The sequence below is a fragment of the Mustela putorius genome, unplaced genomic scaffold (assembly GCF_011764305.1).
Source record: "Mustela putorius furo isolate JIRA1106 unplaced genomic scaffold, ASM1176430v1.1 tig00000868_pilon_pilon_pilon, whole genome shotgun sequence".
Classification (NCBI taxonomy): Eukaryota; Metazoa; Chordata; class Mammalia; order Carnivora; family Mustelidae; genus Mustela; species Mustela putorius.
In genome coordinates, this window is record NW_025421502.1 from 1,779,154 (window position 1) to 1,801,193 (window position 22,040).

A 22,040-nucleotide genomic window follows, 5' to 3' on the forward strand; every position below is an offset into this window, starting at 1 on the left:
TATTTCCATGTTCTTCTCTGTACTGATGTAGATTATGGTAGAGTATGAAAAAGAAGGGACCTACGATTACTTTCTGACAATGTAGTTGTGTACTAGTTGGAATTAGGTTTATCTGTGAGTTATAGAATAATAGCAGTAGTTTAAAAAAGATAAAGTTTATTTCCTTCTCTCTTTTCTTTCTGATCTACAACCTTTATCCTTCTGGCTTAAGTAGGTGACCTCTGAGCTCCTACAGCAAAATAGGAAAACAAAGAAGAGGGTAAAGGGGACATTCCAGCTGTCTCTTTGGGAAGGTTTCTGGAAGCTACTACCATAACATACTTCTGTTTTCATCCTTTCCACAGATTGTAGCCAAATAGACACATAACTTAGCTGTAAGGAGCCCCAGAAATTATTATGGGTGGCCATACATGCAGAATAATGGATTATTATTCATTAATAATAATGAACTAATTCATTATTAATTAATAACAAATTATTATTTCACAAATAATATGAAATATATTATGGTACTATAAATAGTAATATAATTAAATATTATAACATTATAAATAGTATACATATAATAAATAAATTAGAAATAATTTATGAAATTATTATTTCATAAATAAAGATAATTTATCTTTTATCTTTATGGGATTAGGAGTCACCTTTCTCCTCTCTAAAATAAGGGGGTTTGCTTCATGACCTAGAGGTCTTCCCAAAATTTAATATTCTGTATTGTAATTAAATCAGAAGCAAATGTGAACCCAATTTGGGGGACATTGGGAATGAAAAGAGGTAATAGTAATAAAGTTAAACCTGAGTGAAAATGGGCTCTCTGGTTTGAGTTCAATAACACACAAGGAAGTACATTTTAAAAAGTAGTTATACAGAATGGTTAAAATGCCTCTTTAAATCTGTATTTATATATTCTAAACTGGATATAAAAACTGGGAGTTATTTTAATAACGCTTGTCACTTACATTTGAAAACATGTTTAATTTTTTCCATGAATAAAGACCAACCTTTTTATCCTTTTTCTCTTGATTAAAAACTATTTTAAGCTAACTAAGATATGCATGTTCAATCTGATGTTTTTTGTCTTTTGGGGAAGATTTAGTAACAATGACTAATTTGTTCAAATGTTATATTGCAAGACAGCAACCAGTATTTAAAGATGTATCTGGGGGCGCCTGGGTGGCAGTGGGTTAAGCCGCTGCCTTTGGCTCAGGTCATGATCTCAGGGTCCTGGGATCGAGTCCCACGTCGGGCTCTCTGCTCGGCAGGGAGCCTGCTTCCCTTCCTCTCTCTCTGCCTGCCTCTCCGTCTGCTTGTGATTTCTCTCTGTCAAATAAATAAATAAAATCTTAAAGATATATCTGGAAGATTTTAGAATCGTTTAACCTTAAGTAGCTAAAAAGAAAAGCATGGAAATAAAGATATTAATGTATTTTTTAAGTAACTGTAAAGATCTCTGACCAGAGAAATTTAATAAAGAGCAGGAAAGTTGAGTGATTTTTGAGAAGACACTTGGGAACTGGAAAGATTTGAATTACAGCTTATTTTGTAAATGTTCAAAACTTCCTATTTTCCTAAGGTCTCAACAGCCTCACAGACCCTGCTATGAGAACCCCACTCAGGTGACCGGCAGTATGGCAGTATGGCAGTATGGCAGTATGGCAGTATGATAAGTAAGGTTGGTCTCTGCCACAAGTTCCCCTTCTTACCCTCCCCTGACTGTGATCTAGTGACATTCAAATACATCAATGAAATCACCTCACCCCTTTGCTTGTACACTCCACTCTGATTCCAAATAAAGGTACCTGCCCACAGATACTCTCTCTTAGTTTCTTACCCACTATGCTAAGTCCACTCACACAGAGCTCCTCCTGGGTGGCTTCCTGAATGGTATGCAAGTAACTTCCTCTTCTAGGACCCTGAATATAACAAATCTCTTTCATTTTCATATGTCTCTCTATGCTGTTATTCTATGTCCATACCAGACTGAGCATCAAAAATGGTCCACTTTAAGTAACATAATTATCCCTTATAACATGGAGTCCTTGAAGCTGTGCTGGAGTGACTTAACCTCTTTGAGCCTCAGTTTCATCCTCTAAAACAAAGGGTTGACAATATAACCTGTATAATAAAGTAATGATACTGCCTTAATATCATCATGCCTATGAACTGCTTAACTTGAAGCCTGTTACATGGGGATTACTCAATAAATGTATTTATCATTTGTTATCATTGTTAAAATAGGAGAGAACCCAACAAAAGGAGGGGGAGCAAGAAAGGCAAGTAGGTTTGTGATGAGGAAATGTAGCAATTTTTTATACTCAGGAACAATAGCATTTGTGAGGAGCATAACATGGTGGAATCATAAACAAATGACTTTAGGAAAAGCCATGATTCCTAGGTGCTGGCATAATGATAATGGAAAGGAATATATGTAGATGACCCCATTCCTGTGTAAATTCACCACACTCAACCTGTATTCCATGTGCCTCAAACCCAGAAGCATTTGAAAAACATGAAAAGTCTCGTGATATATGGGTTTTAACCAGGAAGCACCTCAGCTGTCTTACTGTGGAAATCACACAATCAAAATGTTTCCCAACCATACTTTCTCACACACAGTTATTCCTTACATCTGCAGAATGGCACCAGAAGTATGACGTCTGTGAGTTTTATCTGAATAGTGGATGACCACAAGTCCAGCATGCCATAAAATACTCATGTTGCCTGGCTTCACAGAAAGAAAATACACGATTCTTAGCCAGTGTGAAACAGTTTGATGATACATGGGAGAGAACAAGGGAAGGGTGAAATATATCCATTGGCTACTTTGCAATGCAAAATATAGTAAATATCCACTACTCTGTATTTGTAAAAATAGAAATATACAGTATAATGCAACAAAGAGACATAACAGACTAAGGACAAAGGGCACAATTTCTGGAATGAGTTAAATTAATAAATGTATTATTGAGTCATCAACAAAATGCTGGAATAAATTAGGTACTCATAAGTTTAACTCTTAGTTTAAAATATCAAGAGGGGTGCATTTGGGTGGCTCAGTGGGTTAAAGCCTCTACTTTATTCCCAGGGTCCTGGGATCAAGCCCTGCCTTGGGGAGCCTGATACTCCCTTTCCTCTGCCTGCACTATACCTACTTGTGTGCTCTCTGTCAAATAAATAAAGTGTCACTTCTGAATATTTTCTCCCATTCTGTAAGTTGCCTCTTTGTTTTGTTGACTGTTTCCCTTCTCATGCAGAAGCTTTTGATCTTGATGAAATCCCAAAAGATCATTTTCGCTTTTTGTTTCCTTTGCCTTTGGAGACATATCTTGAAAGAAATTTCTGTGGCCAATGTCAAAGAGATTACTGCTTATGTTCTCCTCTAGGATTTTGATAGACTCCTGCCTCATGTTGAGGTCTTTTATCCGTTTTGAGTTTATCTTTGTGTATGGTGTAAGAGAATGGTGGAGTTTCATACTTCTATATACATAGCTGTCCAATTTTCCCAGCACCATTTATTGAAGAGACTGTATTTTTTTTCCACTGGGTATTTTTTCCTTCTTTGTTGAAGATTATTTGACCATAGGGTTGAGGGTCCATATCTGGGGTCTCTACTTTGTTCCACTGGTCTGTGTGTTTGTTTTTGTGCCAGTACTATGCTCTCTTGGTGATCACAGTTTTGTAATAAAGCTTGAAATCAGGCAATGTGATGCTCCCACCTTTGTGTTTCTTTTTCAACATTTCCTTAGCAATTCGGGGTCTCTTCTGGTTCCATACAAATTTTAGGATTGTTTGTTCCAGCTCTTTGAAAAATGCCAATGGAATTTTGATTGGGATGGCATTCAAAGTATAGATGGCTCTAGGCAGTATAGACATTTTAACAATGTTTATTCTTCCAATTCATGAGCATGGAATGCTCTTCGATCTTTTCGTGTCATCTTCAATTTCTTTCATGAGTGTTCTGTAGTTGTCGAGTACAGATCCTTTACCTCTTTGGTTAGGTTTATTCCCAGGTATCTTATGGTTCTTGGTGCTATAATAAATGGAATTGATTCTCTAATTTCTCTATTTTTTCGCTATAGTGTAGTAAGAAAGCAACTGATTTCTGTACATTGATTTTGTATCCTGCCACATTGCTGAATTGCTATATGAGTTCTAGTAATTTGAGGGTGGAGTCTTTTGGGTTTTCCTTATAAAGTATTATGTCATCTGTGAAGAGAGAGAGTTTGACTTCTTCTTTGCCAATCTGAATGCCTTTTATTTCTTTTTGTTTTCTGATTGCTGTTGCTAGGATTTCTAGTACTATGTTGAACAACAGTGGCAAGAGTGGGCATCCTTGTCGTGTTCCTAATCTCAAAGGGAAGGCTGTCAGCTTTTCCCCAATGAGGATGATATTCACTGTGGGTTTTTCATAGATAGATTTTATGAAGTTCAGGAATGTTCCCTCCATCCCAATACACTGAAGAGTTTTAATCAGGAAAGGATACTGTATCTTGTCAAATGCTTTTTCTGCATCAACTGAGAGGACTGTGTATTTCTTTTCTCTTCTCTTATTGATTTGTTCTATCACATTGATTGATTTGTGAATGTTGAACCATCCTTGCATCCCAGAATAAATCCCACCTGGTCATGGTGGATAATCTTTTTAATGTACTGTTTGATCCTCTTTGCTAGGATCTTGTTGAGAATCTTGGCATCCATATTCATCAGGGATATTGGTCTGAAATTCTCCTTTTTGGGAGGGTCTTTGGTGAATATGTTCACCAATGACAGTACAGACAAACGCTGATATCCAAGATCTATAAAAAACTCCTCAACTCAACACACACGAAACAGATAACAATGTCAAAAAATGGGCACAAGATATGAACAGACACTTCTCCAAAGAAGACATACAAATGGCTAACAGACATCATCATTAGCCATCAGGGAGATTCAAATCAAAACCACACTGAGATACCACCTTATACCAGTTAGAATGGCCAAAATCAACAAGACAGCAAACAACAAGTTTTTGGAGAGGATGTGGAGAAAGTGGAACCCTCTTACACCGTTGGTGGGAATGCAAGTAGGTGCAGCCACTTTAGAAAACAGTGTGGAGATTCCTTAAGAAATTAAAAATAGAGCTACCCTATGACCCTGCAATTGCATTACTGGGTATTTACCACAAAGATACAGATGTAGTGAAAAGAAGGGCCCATGTACCCCAATGTTCATAGCAGCAATAGCCACAGCCGCCAAACTGTGGAAAGAACGGAGATGCCCTTCAACGGATGAACGGATAAAGAAGATATGGTCCATATACACAATGGAGTATTATGCCTTTATCAGAAAGTGTGAATACTCAACTTTTGTATGAATATGAATGGGACTGGAAGAGATTATGCTGAGTGAAATAAGTCAGGCAGATTCAATTATCATATGGTTTCACTTTTGTGGAGCATAAGGAATAATACAGAGGACATTGGGAGTTGGAGAGAAGTGAGTTGAGGGAAATCGGTGGGGGAGACAAACCATGAGAGACTGTGGCCTCTGAGAAACGAACTGAGGTTTTTTTTGGGGGGGTGGTGATCCTGGTGGTGGGTATTATGGAGGGCACGTATGGCATGTAGCACTGTGTGTGGTGTATAAACATAAATTTTGTGGTGTAAAAAATGAATTTTGGAAGACTGAAAAAAATTAAAGAATGGAAGAGCAGCTTTGCGCAGTGGCAGTATCGTAGCCAATGAGGTTTATCCGAGGCGTGATTATTGCTAATTAAAGAATGGAAGAGAAAATCTAGCTTATCATATTTTAAGTGGCTTGCCTAATACTTTATTATTGTTCTATCCACGGATTTGAAATGTTACCTTAACCATTAATCAATTTCCCCTAAATAATAGGGTCTCTTTTGGAATATTTATTCTGTAATATTTTTTGTTCATTTATTTATTGTGTCAATGCCAAATTATTCTAATTATTGTACTATTGTATTTTAATATATAGTAAAATTAAATTAGCCCCTCATAACTCTTTATTTTCAGAGTATTATGGTTATTTTCACATTTATTTTATTCCAGATAAACCTGGAATCATTTTGTCACATTTTATATCTGCATTACATTCCAAATAACTTAAATTTATATGTTAGTAAAGAAAAAAATCTTTTATTTAAATGTTGTATCCCTACCTAAATAAATAAATAAATAAATAAATGAAATGAAATAAAATAAAATACCAGAATGGTAAATATAAAGGCCTAAACTGTAGTGGACTGGTCTCTGATGTCATAGGAAAATCAAAATATCATCAGTAGTATGTGTAATGCTGTATTTATGATGCCTTTTTATGGACATTGGCTTAATTATAAAATTCTATTTTTTTCTTTTTTTAACTTTAGAATCAAAGGAACCCAGGAAATGAGGACAAAGAAAAAGAACATTAATTAGTAGGGTCTCAATGAGCATTATAGTAATAGGGTATCATGCTGGTCTTTCTAATACACAGTAGAAACCCAGCCAGTCATGTCCGTAGTGATTAATTCATAGATTCATAGCTCTAGATATTACATTTCTCAGTCAGGATGAATGAGTCCAATCAGCCAGGTCTGCAATGACTCCTAGTTTTAGTAGATGTTTTGATAGTAGTTGTTTTGATAGTAGTAGTTTTGATAGATGAACAGTTTAGAATGTCTAAAATTCCCAGTGAAAGCTCCTGGTTATAGTTGAATTAAGATGGTCCAATTTTATATATATATATGATATATATATATATCATATATATATATTATCATTAACAAATATTTTTAAAATGACAATTATTATTAAGTTTTTCTAAAGAATTATGTTGTCATAAATGGATTTTTTTTTACTTGACTATTTCTAGGTGCAAAGTGATAGTGAAATACTACTTAATCTAATACTCTTCTCAGAATATACTACATAAAAATGAAAATGCAAGAACTGTGATGTGTTACCCAAAAGTCCAACCTGATAAACCAGTAGAGGCAAAGAGACTCCAAAATTGGATCTTCTGGTTGTACGTTACTTCTTTCTTATACATATACATTATTGTATTTTTTTTGAAAGTGGCTATTATATTTCAAAGTATATTTAAATAGTAATTTTAAAATATTAAATTTTATATAAATGTGTCAGTACCAGTTCCTCACAGGCTTGGTATTTCTCACCTCTTTTTCTGCTCTCCATATTCATTGGCTAAATATATAAATATATAAAGTCAACATGTTTACATTAAGCCCTCTCATTTTCACACAGAGTGCTTAAAAAATCAAAATTAAACCTTTTTCTTAAAGGCAGAGTGATTTATATGTTGCCTAAATTTTCATAAGACAAGAAGCTAGAAAAATCAAGGAAACAGACCCTCTATGCTACAGTTTTCAAAACAGAATCTGCCCTGCCAACACTTTGATTTTAGCCCAGTGAGATCCATGTTGGATTTCAAACCTGTATAAATATAAATAATATATATTACATATTTTTATGTATAAATATATTATATATATTTCATTTACATATTTATTATGTATATATTTATCCTATATGCTTTATGTAAATATATAAAATATATAATATATAGTCATATATAATATATAATTTATATAACTTACATATAATATATAATTTATATAATAGATAATTATATATAGTTATATAGTATGTAATATACAATATATATATCTGTGAATAATATATCTGTGTTGCTTTAAGCTACTAAGTCCATCATGATTTATTATTCTAGCAATAGACATCTAAGTAACAGCAACTATAAGCAATATATATAATATACAGATAAATCTATGGTAAATGTAAGAAATACAAATTAAATATTATAGATATATATATTATGTATGTGTATATATATTATACTTATATTCAATAATAGCTCACCTTGCTAAAGCGAGCAAGTCATCCAAACATGAAACAATTGGAAGGTAATAGAAATTACTGTGTAAGCAAGTGCTAACTTGTGCGATTTAGAGAAAATATAAGACTTCAGAGAAGGATGTGTTTGAGTATCAGTATGAGCGCATGGAATTAGATAAAACTTCTCCTTAAGGAGAGAATTGCAGGATTATATGCAAGATGTGATTAAGAATTCCTTGATAATATTGACCATGAAGAATAGCTGAAATTACATAACACAATAAAAAAAAAGAATAACTGGAATTAAAGAAAATTTGGAGTTCTCATCTTTTTGTAATTCTTTCAGATCATAGATGAAGTTTTTTGTTTTTCTTTTTTTTAATTTTTTTGGCTTGTTGTTGGGTTTTGTTGGTTTGTTTTTTCTTTTTTCAAAATAGACAGCTTGCTTTGATTGATGGTGAGGCCCTGGAGATCTGGGATAGAATTCGAGACCTTATTTGGCCTCAGAAGGAAATGGTGCCATGGTATATTAAGGTCCCAGAGAAGAGTAAGACTTCCCACACTTAGTTTTTATATTACCACAGCTGATATTTAGCTCATGCCAGTTGATAAAATATGGAACTATAGTAAACAATATAAACTATTCAGGCTGATAAAAAGTGACTCTCTAACTCCACAAATATCTCACTATTACCTTGGCTACTTTGATTCTACCATGGGACCCTGAATTATCCCTAATTTAGCAACTATGGAACTAATGTGCAGTAGCCATACTGGTTGCTTTATTGAATAAAGGTAGGGTGTTAGACTAGATGATTTTTTCAAGGTCTGTTTGAAGCCTATGTTTATGTAGTACCTAGAACAAACAGAATATATATACTTGGTTAAAGGAATATATTAATTTATGTTTATAGATGTAATTTATTCTGAATAAAATGGAAAAGTAGCTGTATTAAAATTTAGTTCTTAGGAAAAGCCTGTTAATCACCATCATGGAAAAGCTGTTGGTATAAACACTTAATAAGATGCTTAGCAATGACCTCACAACAGTAGCAGGAGTTGGCAGATGCATGCCATTCAGTTTTCTCAGGCCAAATAGTACAGTTTCTTGGCACACTTTGAAAAAATTCTAAAAATGGCATTTTCCATGTGTAAAGCAATGAGAATGGAATGTCTTTTCTGTTACCACCATATATAGAAGGAATCTGGAGTTTCTTACAAACATGTAAGTTTTGTTGTAGTAGCTAGACACAATACCAACATATGGCGGCTAGAGAAACAGACATTTAGAGTATCTTATGTAAGAGAATTAAAAAATGAAAAACATTTCATTAGCAGTTATGCTGGGAGAATGTATGACTGTATTTAAGTCATGACCATATAAAAACAATTACTAAGGAAATGGCACCATATTCAGGTACAGCTGCTGTTCTCATTTATGCTTTTATCTATGAGGTCATGGTTGACTTGTTGAACTAGCCAAAACTGGACATTTTCTGTAGAAAGCAAATAGGTTGCCAGAAATTATTCTGTAAGAACAATTCCCTCTATGTCTCCCAAGCCTATGCAAAATTACATATTTCATATGTTTATCCCAGTCTTCACCTAGATTATCTATTTTACCTGAAATCTTTGTGCAATCTGGGCACTGAGCCAGTTGAATAAGTCTAGGATCTATGATATAGATCTTGCTTTTAAGGAAAATTAAACAAAATACCAGAAATGAGAATAACCCCGAATTTTATTGCTTAGTTATACTCTGCCATTAATGATATTTAAATTGCATTGTTGCTAAATCTAGACCTAAAATTTCTTTACTACTTTTTATCAAAGTTCTTCTGGGCTTGGCAATATGTTAAACTTCAAATTTGACTAAAAAACGAACATATACAATCCAAGAGCATAGAATGGTCTTCCATCTTTTTGTGTCTTCTTCATTTCTTCCATGAGTGTTCTGTAGTTCCTCAAGTACAGATCCTTTACCTCTTTGGTTAGGTTTTTCCCAGGTATATTATGGTTCTTGATGCTATAGTAAATGGAATCGATTCTCTAATTTCCCATTCTGTGTTTTCACTGTTAGTGTATAAGAAAGCAACTGATTTCTGTACATTGATTTTTGTATCCTGCCACATTACTGAATTGCTGTATGAGTTCTAGTAGTTTGGGGGTGGAGTATTTGGGTTTTCCATATAAAATATCATGTCATCTGCAAAAAGAGAGAGTTTGACTTCTTCATTGCCAATTTGGATACATTTTATTTCTCTTTGTTTTCTGATTGCTGTACTCGAGGAACTATAGAACACTCATGAAAGAAATTGAAAAAGACACAAAAAGAGTGTGAGTTCTTTATAGATTTTGGATACTAGCCCTTTGTCTGTAGTGTCATTTGAGAATATCTTCTCCCATTCTATAGGTTGTCTCTTTGTTTTGGTGACTGTTTCCATTGCTGTGCAGAAGCTTTTAATCTTGATGAAGTCCCAATAGTTGATTTTCACTTTTGTTTCCTTCGCCTTTGGAGACATATTTTGAAAGAAGTTGCTGTGGCCAATGTAGAAGAGGTTACTGCCTATGTTCTCCTCTAGGATTTTTTTTTTTTTTAGTGATTATTTTTTTTTAATAATTTTTTATTTTTTATAAACATATATTTTTATCCCCAGGGGTACAGGTCTGTGAATCACCAGATCTCCTCTAGGATTTTAATGGATTCCTGTCTCACAGTGAAGTCTTTCATCCATTTTGAGTTTATCTTTGTGTATGGTGTAATACAATGGTTGAGTTTCATTCTTCTGTATGTAGCTGTCCAATTTTCTCAGCACCATTTATTGAAGAGACTGTCTTTTTCCCACTGGATATTTTTTCCTGCTTTGTTGAAGATGATTTGACCATAGAGTTGAGGGTCTATATCTGGGCTCTCTGCTCTGTTCCTTCGGTCTATGTGTCTGTTTTTGTGCCAGTACCACACTGTCTTGATGATCAGAGCTTTGTAATATAGCTTGAAATCAGGCAACATGATGCCCCAGCTTTGCTTTTCTTTTTCAACATTTCCTTGGCGATTCAGGGTCTTTTCTAGTTCCATACAAATTTTAGGATTGTTTGTTCCAGCACTTTGAAAAATGTCAATGGAATTTTGATTGGGATGACACTAAAAGTATAGAGTTGGCACTGAAAATATAGATTGCTCTGGGCAGTATAGACATTTTAATGTTTATTCTTCCAATCCATGAGCATGGAATGTTTTTCCATCTTTTTGTGTCTTCAATTTCTTTCATGAATGTTCTGAAGTTCCTCAAGTACAGATCCTTTACTTCTTTGGTTAGGTTTATTCCAAGGTATCTTACAGTTTTTGGTGCTATTGTAAATGGAATCAGTTCTCTAATTTCCCTTCCTATAGTTTCATTGTTAGTGTATAAGAAAGCAACTAACTGGGGAGCCTGGGTGGCTCAGTGGTTTAAAGCCTCTGCCTTCAGCTCAGGTCATGATCTCAGGGTCCTGGGATCAAGCCCCACATTGGGCTCTCTGCTCAGTGGGGAACCTGCTTCCCTTCCTCTCTCACTGCCTGCCTCTCTGCCTATTTGTGATTTCTGTTGGTCAGATGAATAAATTTTAAAAAATCGTAAAAAAAAAGATAGCAACTAATTTCTGTACATTGATTTTGTATCCTTCCACATTACTGAATTGCTGTATGAGTTCTAGTAGTTTGAGGGAGTCTTTTGGGTTTTCCATGTAAGATATCATGTAACCTGGGAAGAGTGAGTTTGACATATTCTTTATCAATCTGAATACTTTTCATTTCTTTTTGTTGTCTGATTGTTGTTGCTAGGACTTCTAGTACTGTGTTAAACAATAGTGTCAAAGGTGGACATCCCTGTCATGTTCCTGAACAAAATGGGAAAGCTCTCAGCTTTTCCCCATTGAGAATGATTTTACTCTGGGTTTTTCATAGATAGATCTTATGAAGTTGAGGAATGTTTCCTCCATCCCTATACATTGAAGAGTTTTATTCAGAAAAGAATGCTGTATTTTGTCAAATGCTTTTTTGGCATCAAATGAGAGGACTATGTGGTTCTTCTCTCTTCTCTTATTGATTTGTTCTATCACACTGATTGATTTGTGAGGGTTGAACCACCCTTGCATCCCAGGGGTAAATCCCACCTGGTCTTTTGGTGGATAATTTTTTTAATGTACTGTTGGATCTTATTAGCTAGGATCTTGTTGGGAATCTTGGCACCCATATTCATCAGGGATATTGGTCTGTAATTCTCCTTTTTGATGTTTTTTTTTCTGTTTTGGGGACCAAGGTAATGCTGGCTTCATAGAAAGAGTCTGGAAGTTTTCCTTCTGTTTCTATTTTTGAAACAGCTTCAGGAGAATAGGTATTTTTCTTTCTTTGAAATGTTTGGTAAAATTCCCCTGGGAATTCATCAAGTCCTGGACTCTTGTTTTTTGGGAGGTTTTTGATCACTGTTTCAATCTCGTTACTAGATATTGGTCTAGTCATTTCAATTTCTTCCTGTTTCAGTCTTGGTTATAGGTTATAGAATTCCAGGAATGCATCCATTTCTTCTAGGTTGCTTCACTTATTGGTGTATAACTGTTGATGACTGTTTCTGTTTCCTTAGTGTTAGTAGTTTGGCAGTTTCTTATAAAACTAAACATACTCTTACTGCTTTATGGTCTAACAATTACACGCTTGGTATTTATCCAAATGAGATGGAAACTTATGTCCACACAAGAATCTGCATATGAATCTTTATAAGTAGCTTTATTCATAATTGCCAAAACTTGGAAGAAACTAAGATGTCCTTCAGTAAGTGAATAGATAATTAAACTGTAGTACATTCAGGAAATGAGATATTATTTTGTGCTTAAAAGAAATGAGCTATAGGGGCACCTGGGTGGCTCAGTGGGTTAAAGCCTCTGCCTTTGGCTCAGGTCATGATCCTGAGGTCCTGGGATCGAGCCCCGAATCAGGCTCTCTGCTTGGTGGGGAGCCTGCTTCCTCCTCTCTCTCTGCCTGCCTCTCTGCCTACTTGTGATCTCTGTCTGTCAAATAAATAAATAAATACATCTAAAAAAAAAAGAGCTATAAAGCTACGTAAACATATGGAATTTTAATCTAATAAAGAAAGGAAGTGGAATAGAGAAGGGCTACATAAAAATTATTTAATATTATTATTTAATAACCTCAGACAAAGCAGATTTCAGAATATTATCAGTCATAAAAAGGTTTGAAGTGGCAGGGGTGGGAGGTTGGGGGAACCAGGTGGTAGGTATTAGAGAGGGCACGGATTGCATGGAGCACTGGGTGTGGTACAAAAATAATGAATACTGTTATGCTGAAAATAAATAAAAGAAAAAAAAAGGACACTGCATTATGCGAAAGGGGTCAATTTTCCAAGAAAACATATTAAGCCTAAATGCATTCATCTAACAAAAAAGCATGAAAATAAATGACACCAAAGCTGATGGAACTTAAAGGAAAGCAGACAAAACCACTATTAAAGTTAGAATTTCAACACATTTCTTTCCGTTATTAATAGATAAAGTAGGCAAAATAATCAGTAAGAATATAATGACAGCACCATGAATCAAACTGATTTAATTCGCATTTCTAGAACACTCCATCCAACAGAAGAATACATTCTTCTCAGACTCAAATAGTATATTCACCAAAATAGATTGCATTCTAGATTATAACACATACCAAAACAAATTTAAAAGAACAGAAATCATAAATAGTACATGATCTATCAGAACAAGATGAAAATGGGCTGGATATCAATAATAGAAATATAGCAGAAAAATCCCCCAATATTTGGAAATTAAATAGCACCTTTTTAACTAATCCACATAAAGTAGAAAGTTTAAGAGAAATTTTAAAATATTCTGAAATAAAAGAAAATGAAAATACACCTTATCAAAATCTGTGCTATGCAGCAGTAGCAATGATTGGAGGGAAATTTATAGCATTAAATGCCTATTTCAGAAAAGAAGAAAAATCTCAAATCAATAACTGAAGTTTCCATATTAAGAAACTGGAGATAGAAAAGCAGAAATCAATGAAATTGGAAAGAGGAAAATGATAGAGAAAATCAGCAACAACAATAACAATGAAGATGGCTCTTTAAAGAGCCATAAATTCATGAAACTCTAGTCAGTTTATTAAGAAAAAGAGAAAATACACAATTTACCACTATTGGAAATAAAGTCATCACTACTTATCTCATGGACATTAAAAGAATAATAAAGGAATGTTATGAGAAACTCTATGTCCTCAAATTTGAAAACATAATTGAAATGGACCAATTCCTTAGAAGACTCAAAACTGCCAAAACTCACACAAGAATATCTATCAAAGAAACTACATCAATAATTAATAACCTTCCAAAAATAAAACACTAGAGGGCAAATAATACATTAAATGTTAATATAAACATAAAATAAAAAAAATAAAAATAAAGCACCAGATGATTTCACTGATACACAGAATTAAACAGTTGATCTCACAGAAGCAGAGAATAGAATGGTGATTGTCAAAGGCCAAGAGGTTGAGGCAAATGGAGAAATGTTGGTGAAAGGGTACAAAGTTTCAGTTATTCTGGATAGATAAATTCTGGAGATCTAATGTTCAGTATGATTCAGTATAGGTAATAAAATTGTACTGTATACTTAAAAATTTTGCTAAGATGGTAGATCTTAAGTGTTCTTACCACAGAAGAAAAATACTATGTGAAATGATAAATATGTTAATGAGGTTGATTACTGTAATTTCACAATGCATACATATATCAAAATATCAGGTTGTATACTTTAAATATATAGAATTTTGGTTAATTATACCTCAATTTAAAAATAAGATAAAATAGAGCATCAGGCGCAGATCGTGTCAGTGGTGAATTCTACTAAACATTTAAAAAAGAAGTAACAGAAACTGTCTCTGGTTTCTTCCAAAACATAGAAACAGAAGAAACATTTCCTAACTCATTCTAGGAGGTCAGTATTACTCTGTAACAAAATCCAGATCAAGATATTGCAAAAAAAAAACAAACAAACAAACAGAAAGACAACTACAGACCAACATCTCTCATAAGTACAAATAAAAAAAAACTCCTAACAAATTTAATCCAATAGTATAAAAAATATAACATAATGACCTGGTGGGATTTATTCCAGGTATACTGGAATGATTCAATATTTTATAGATTATATTTATATATAGATTTATATTTACATATATTATATATAAAATATATTATATATTTATATATATTTATATTTATATATAGGTTTATAGATTATATTCAGTCAATATAATCTACATATTGACTAGCTTTAGAAGAAAATACATATATTAATTTATGCAGAAAAAAAGCCATTTGACAAATTCCAACATTCATGATAAAAAAATCTCTCATGTTGCATTTCTACTCAAAATATACAAAGCCTCTTAAAATTCAACAATAAGAAACAAAAAACTCAATTAAAAATTGGGCAAAATATCTGAACAGACACCTTATAAAAATATACAGATGACAAATAAGCATGTGGGAAAATGCTAAATATCATATGTACATTGAAATAGTAATGAGAAATGTCAGATACCATTACACACTTATTAGAACGGCTTCAAAAGAAAAGAACTGCCAACTTCTCGCTAGGATGCAGAGCACGAGAAACTCTCATTCACTGCTTGTGGGGAAAAAAATGGTATGGTCACTCTGGAAGACAGTTTGGCAGTTTCTTATAAAACTAAATACACTCTTAACATTCCATCCAGAAATCACACTTCCAAGTACTTACCCACCTGATTTGGAAACTTAGGCTACCAACAATCTGAATATGAATGTTTCTAACAATTTAATTCCTAATACCAAAAACTGGAAGCAAACAATATGCTCTTCAGTAGGTTAATGGATAGCAAACTATGAGTATTCATACAATGGAATCCTATTCTGCAATAAGGAGTGAGCTATTGAGTCATAAAAAGACATGAATGAACTTCAAATGCATATTGATAAATGAAAGATTTAGTCTGAAAAATGCTGCAGACTTTACAATTCAATTTATATGACATTCTGGGAAAGAAAAAACTATAGAGACAGCAAACAAATCAGTCATGTAAGAAACTTGGTTTTGGGTGAGGGTGTTAAATAGGTAAAGCACAGAGAATTTTTTTAGGATGGTGAAACTCTTCTATATAATGATGTTATGGTGGCTCTCTGATACTTTATATTTACAAAACCCATAGCACTTTACAGCAGAATGAGCAAACCTTAATATATGTAGATTTTTAAAAAATCACATACAGGTTAAATGATCCCTGCATAAAATTCTGTGACAATAAAAAAATCTAACTATATTACAAATATATGAACTAACCTCATGGAAGGAGTATATGAAAAAGTTGTTCATTTCAGTAACCTGGAAAACAAATGGAGTCTGTAAGACTAAAAGCAAAAGGAACTTCACGTAAGTAATGAACTCTAGTTCATAAAGTTGTTTCCTACAGGGTTATGGCTTAACAGACTGACACCACTACACATGTGTACTGCACTTGAACAGTTAAGTAAATGAATGGTGGGTGTTGGGCGTCAGGTTTATCACTGTTGGAATGGAAGGTTTTAGACAAGCAAAAGGAGAAGGCTTCAATGACCCCTGTGGTAATTGATTGGTCAGAGACATTAGTATGAACTCATGCTCAGCAATTTTCATAAAGATAAATAATAAAGGAGGTAGATTATTATTAAGCCTCATGAATAGTTGTTAACAAAATGTTTCTATAATTTGAATCTAAATATGATAGAGTACTATGAGGCAAACAATTGTAAAACAAAAAAAAATTTTTTTAAATGCTTTAAAAGAGAAATCTACTTTGTAGGGCTATTTCAGCTTCTTTTTCTTACCATTTTCTTATGATACAGACTATAGGCTTACATCTAATGTAAAGGTTTTTTTTTTTTTTTTTAAGATTTTATTTATTTATTTGACAGACAGAGATCACAAGCAGGCAGAGAGGCAGGCAGAGGCAGGCAGAGAAAGAGGAAGCAGGTTCCCTGCTGAGCAGAGAGCCAGATGCAGGGCTCAATCCAAGGACCCTGGGATCATGACCCAAGCGGAAGGCCGAGGCTTTAACCCACGGAGCCACCCAGGCACCCCCTGATGTAAAGATCTTTTCTGAAACTTAGGTCTATTATGCTTACTTCTTTGATAGTAAAATTGTATTTCTAGGTGACTTAGATGAACAGTAATTTTAATACTTTCTACATAGACAAAAATTTAAATATAAGCTATAAATATTTATAGCTATATAAATACATGTTAGTATGTATGCATACATTTCTTTACTATTAGCTGAAAGTGCCTAGAAGCAAGACATCCTAGTAGCAACAAACATATTAGTGCTCAGATTTTGGTTTCTAGTACTATTTTCTAATAAAAAAAATCAGGCTTCTTGGATAAATGGTTTATATAGAACTGAGGCATAAATACATATGAACTTGGAGCATTTTGTAGAGTCAAAAAGTATTTAAACACATACACATTCACATACAATGATGTGGGTATATCAAAGAGACATAGCAGCCAACTGAAAGACCTTCCAATAACCAAAGCTGGAACAAGTTTAGGAATAAATAAGTAATATTATATTTTTTCAACATTTTGAGGAACCTCCATGCTGTTTTCCAGAGTGGCTGCACCAGCTTGCATTCCCACCAACAGTGGAGGAGGGTTCCCCTTTCTCCACATCCTCACCAGCATCTGTCATTTCCTGACTTGTTGATTTTAGCCACATTGGGGAGTGCTGTGAAGTGTGTAAACCTGGTGATTCACAGACCTGTACCCCTGGGGATAAAAATATATGTTTATAAAAAATAAAAAATTTAAAAAAATTAAAAAAAATAAAAAATTTTAAAAAAAAGTAATATTATATAATAACCTAAACTATAAAATAAATATCTCTGAGTCCTCACTGATATATAAATAATTGAATAAACAAACAAATAAATAAGACAAATCTCCCATCCAGTAGAGTTGCAAATTATTGTAGATACTCCACCATCAAGAAAGTGGAGTGTAACTCTTTACTCCTTAAATATGGGTTACTCATAATGACTTCCTTTCAAAGAGAGAATATAGAAAGGCAGAAAAAGGAGTACCTTTATTGTTGAGAAACACTACTTCAGGTCACCAAGGTCAACATTGACAGTGATGAATCATGTTGATAGTATGTACCTTTGATGTGATGTGGTGACACTGACACTTTACTTCCGTGGCCTTCTTAAAAACCTAGACCCTCATCCTAGTCATAAGAAGAAACACAGAAAAAAATTACATAAAAGACTTCCCTACTCTTCAAAACTGTCAATGTCAAAAAAACAAGTAAATAAAAACAACCTGTCAATGTCATCAAAAACAAGGAAAATCTGGGAAAGTATCACAGTCAAGAGGAGCCCACGGAGATGTGATGACTAACTAAATATAATATGGTATCCTATATGAGATACTAGAATATAAAAAGACCATTAGGTAAGAATTAAGGAAATCTAACTAAAAATATAAACTTTAGTTAATACTTATGTATCCATTAGTCCCTTAAATGTGACCAGTATTTTATACTAATGTAAGATGTTACTAACAAGGGTAATAGTGATTGATATTCTTTCACAACTTTTTTTAATCCAAATATATTCTAAATAAAATGATCAATAAATTTTTAAATTTATAGATAAAACAACTTAAATTTTAGATGTACACATCTATAAGAGACCTTATACATCAACTATTCCAACTTCCTCTTTTTACAACATAGAAAACTGACACCAGAGGTCATGATTAAGTCAAGTCCACACAAGTCTAGAACCCTTGTCTCTACTACTCAACTTTGCCATTATGCCTGTTCCCACTGGGAAATTTCAGTTTCTTCAAAATTCAAAGTGTACAACTCATTAATATTAATAAATATGTAAGATGTCTATAACATATTTTATAAATCCTTTTAACATAACATGTTAACTTGAATTTTTCCTAATGTATGTTTTGTCAAGTGTGTTGGGTTCAAGGAAAGCCATAAGTGCTTAAAAATCATGATCTCAGTATTACTCATAAGAGAACCATTTATTCAGAGTAATGGTAATCATAAGTTATGCTGCCCTCTGAGTCAATCTTCTCCAGGAATAACTTTGCAAAACAAGCCTGACTTTCAGAATAGCCTTTTAGCTAAAGAGAAGAGTGTTCAAAAAATATCCTGTGCTTTTTTTCCTGTTAGAAAAATAAACATCCTAGGAAATTATAACCCAAAGGAGTTACATGAATTCCTTATAGTAATATATTAAGTCAATGGCATAATTCCTTGTTAATCCATCTAGTTTATATTTCTAAATTCTGTATATGTCATAATCATACTAAAATAACTCAAATATGATTCTACAACATAAAATAAAATTGAACATATTAGAACCCAAGAAATAAAAGAGATCTTTATTGAGGGCCTCACAGGAAAACAGGCAGCATGCCTTCTCTTAATATTTTCTCTAATGCCTACTTTGACATCTTCCATTAAATATTTTGAAAAGTTTTGTTTCCAGAAATAAAAGTAATGAAATGATAGGATACCTTGTAGGACCTACAGAAATATTAAATCTATTTTGCTAGGTTAGTCAGTATGTAAAGCATTCAATATCACTCAGTTATTTTCATCCATCTGTTCAATATTCAGGAAAGTGGCCTTTCTAATCATCCTTTTCTCCATGAAAAGAAACAAAGTGAAAAACTCAGCAATTTGCATAAAGATAAATAATATAGGAGGTAGATTATTATTAAGCCTCATCAACAGTTGTTAACAAAATGTTTATATAACTTGAATCTAAATATGATAGAGTACTATTAGGCAAACAATTGTAAAACAAAAACAATCTTTTTTTTTAAATGCTTTAAAAGAGAAACCAACTTTGTAGGGCTATTTCAGCTTCTGCTTTTCTTTACATTTTCTTATGATACAGACTCTATAGGCTTACATCTGATGTAAAGATCTTTTAAGAAAACTTAGGTCTATTATGTTCACTTCTTTGACAATAAAACTATATTTCTAGGTGACTTAGATGAACAGTAATTTTAATACTTTCTAAACAAAAAAAAAATTAAGAGCCAAACCTCAGAGTCCTAAGTCTTCAATATTTTTTCTGGCTCTTTATGAAATCAATAAAATACTGGTTCGTTTTTCCCCATAAGTGGTCTTTCTATTAACATTATTCACTGATTTGCTTGCTTTTTTTCCTGTCTCCTAGAATTCCTGATTATTCTATCACCTTTTAGATTATTCTACTAATACCAAACCAGTTATATTATTTTCTCCTTTTAATTTTTTTTCATGGCTTAAACTAGACACAATTTCCTTTGTAGACTTCATTCTTTTTTCATACCAGGACCTTCTTCCCCTTCTTTAATTCAGCAAATCAACTTATAATCATATGGAGTTCATATTACACATTCAGTTTAAGGATTTAAAATAACACACAAGTATACTAAATTTTATTTTAATTTTGTTCAAATTAATTTTTTTTTAGTATATGTGCTGCCAAAGTGAGCACAATTGCTCAACTTAATTTTTAAGCTGCATAGGCCAATTCTTGTAAAATGTGTGAAAATCTGGTTCATTATAATTTCATGAGTGAAAAAATGGCCTTAATAAACTTATACCATATAGGAAAGGAGATGCCCTAAAAATGACATGCACTGCTTTTTCCATATCATAGGGGCTGACTGACAATGCTGAATACTCCTGAAATTGCCAGCTTGCTAGGTAATAAAACTAAAAGAATGCTGCACATGGTCAGGCTGACCAAAAAGATTGATGGTGAGGTATTAAGTTGTTTTCTCTTTTCTTCCAAAAGCTGATGTAAAGTAGCAACTGAAAATACAACATAGCATTTTCCTTCCTCCTATCACTCCCTAAAGTAAAGTTTCCAAAAACTAGAACATGTTTGACTTGCTTGTAAATTATTTAAAGCCAAAATCAATCATTCATATGTTCTGCAATGATGTGTGTGCATACATGTAAATGCACACACATAATATTACACAACTAGTTTAGGTAAAATAAAAACTCACCAAAATCTTCTTCCTGTGATGCAATACCAATCTATTTATTTTATTTATTATTTTTTTTAAAGTAGGTTCAATGCCCAGCTCAGAGCCCAATGCAGATCTTGAACTCATGATCCTGAGATCAACACCTGAACTGAGATCAAGAGTCAAATGGTTAACCAACAGAACCCCCTGGTGTTCCCCAAAATAATCTATTAAAGAAAGAAGCCAAATATAAATTAATTACTTTTATCATAAACATCTATTGACTATTTTACACTTTATACATTATTATTTTTCTGGGAATATAAGGATTAAGGAAAATTTTTTCAACTTAAGAAACATAAAATGTAGTTGAACACAGGAGCTGACATGGGCTTCAATTAATATATTATAGGATGGAGAATAAGCGACTAAGAGAAGTATGAGGAAAGGGTTGTGGCAGCTTGGATGGAAGAGTTTCCCTTGTGTGTGTGTGTGTGTGTGTGTGTGTGTGTGTTGACAATCTGAGGGAAAAATTTTAGCTGACTCTTGAAAGTTCACTAAAATTAGAACACATGAAAATGGTAACATAAAGACATTTTCTGGGGGCGCCTGGGTGGCTCAGGGGGTTAAGCCGCTGCCTTCGGCTCAGGTCATGATTCCAGGGTCCTGGGATCAAGCCCCGCATCATGCTCTCTGCTCAGCAGGGAGCCTGCTTCCTCCTCTCTCTCTCTGCTGGCATCTCTGCCTACTTGTGATCATTCTCTCTCTGTCAAATAAATAAAATCCTTAAAAAAAATAAAGGCATTTTCTGACACTTAATAGAGCATGGAGGAATGGTTGAAAAAAAATACATATATGAAACACATTAAGGAATTGAAATTTGCCAAGAGGGTTGAAATTAAATGGAATGGTGGAAAGTAGAGTTGAGAAGACAAATAGGTCAGATCATTTAGGAGTATGAATTTGTAAGCAATGAAACTAAGTACTCTTCTGTAGGCAATGGGAAGTCAATAATGATTTTATGATAAAGGAGTAACCTAACTGCAGTCAGCATCAGGAGGACAACCTTGACAACAGAGTATAAGAACGGAAGTGAGGACTCAT

General features: G+C 33.4%; 1 long non-coding RNA gene and 1 other non-coding gene across 3 annotated transcripts in view; both read left to right on the plus strand.

The window, feature by feature from the left end:
- The window catches only part of LOC101694002, a 99,473-nt gene extending 78,675 nt beyond the window's left edge, over positions 1-20,798 (plus strand). For both annotated transcript variants that reach the window (XR_001178708.2, XR_199124.3), the window contains 2 exons: positions 6,868-7,020; positions 20,621-20,798. This is a non-coding gene — a long non-coding RNA (uncharacterized LOC101694002). The remainder of the gene's footprint in view (positions 1-6,867; positions 7,021-20,620) is intronic.
- LOC123393498 lies at positions 5,700-5,840 on the plus strand. Its single transcript, XR_006608278.1, has one exon. It is a non-coding gene; the product is annotated as a U4 spliceosomal RNA (small nuclear RNA).
- Positions 20,799-22,040: the final 1,242 nt, after the last annotated feature.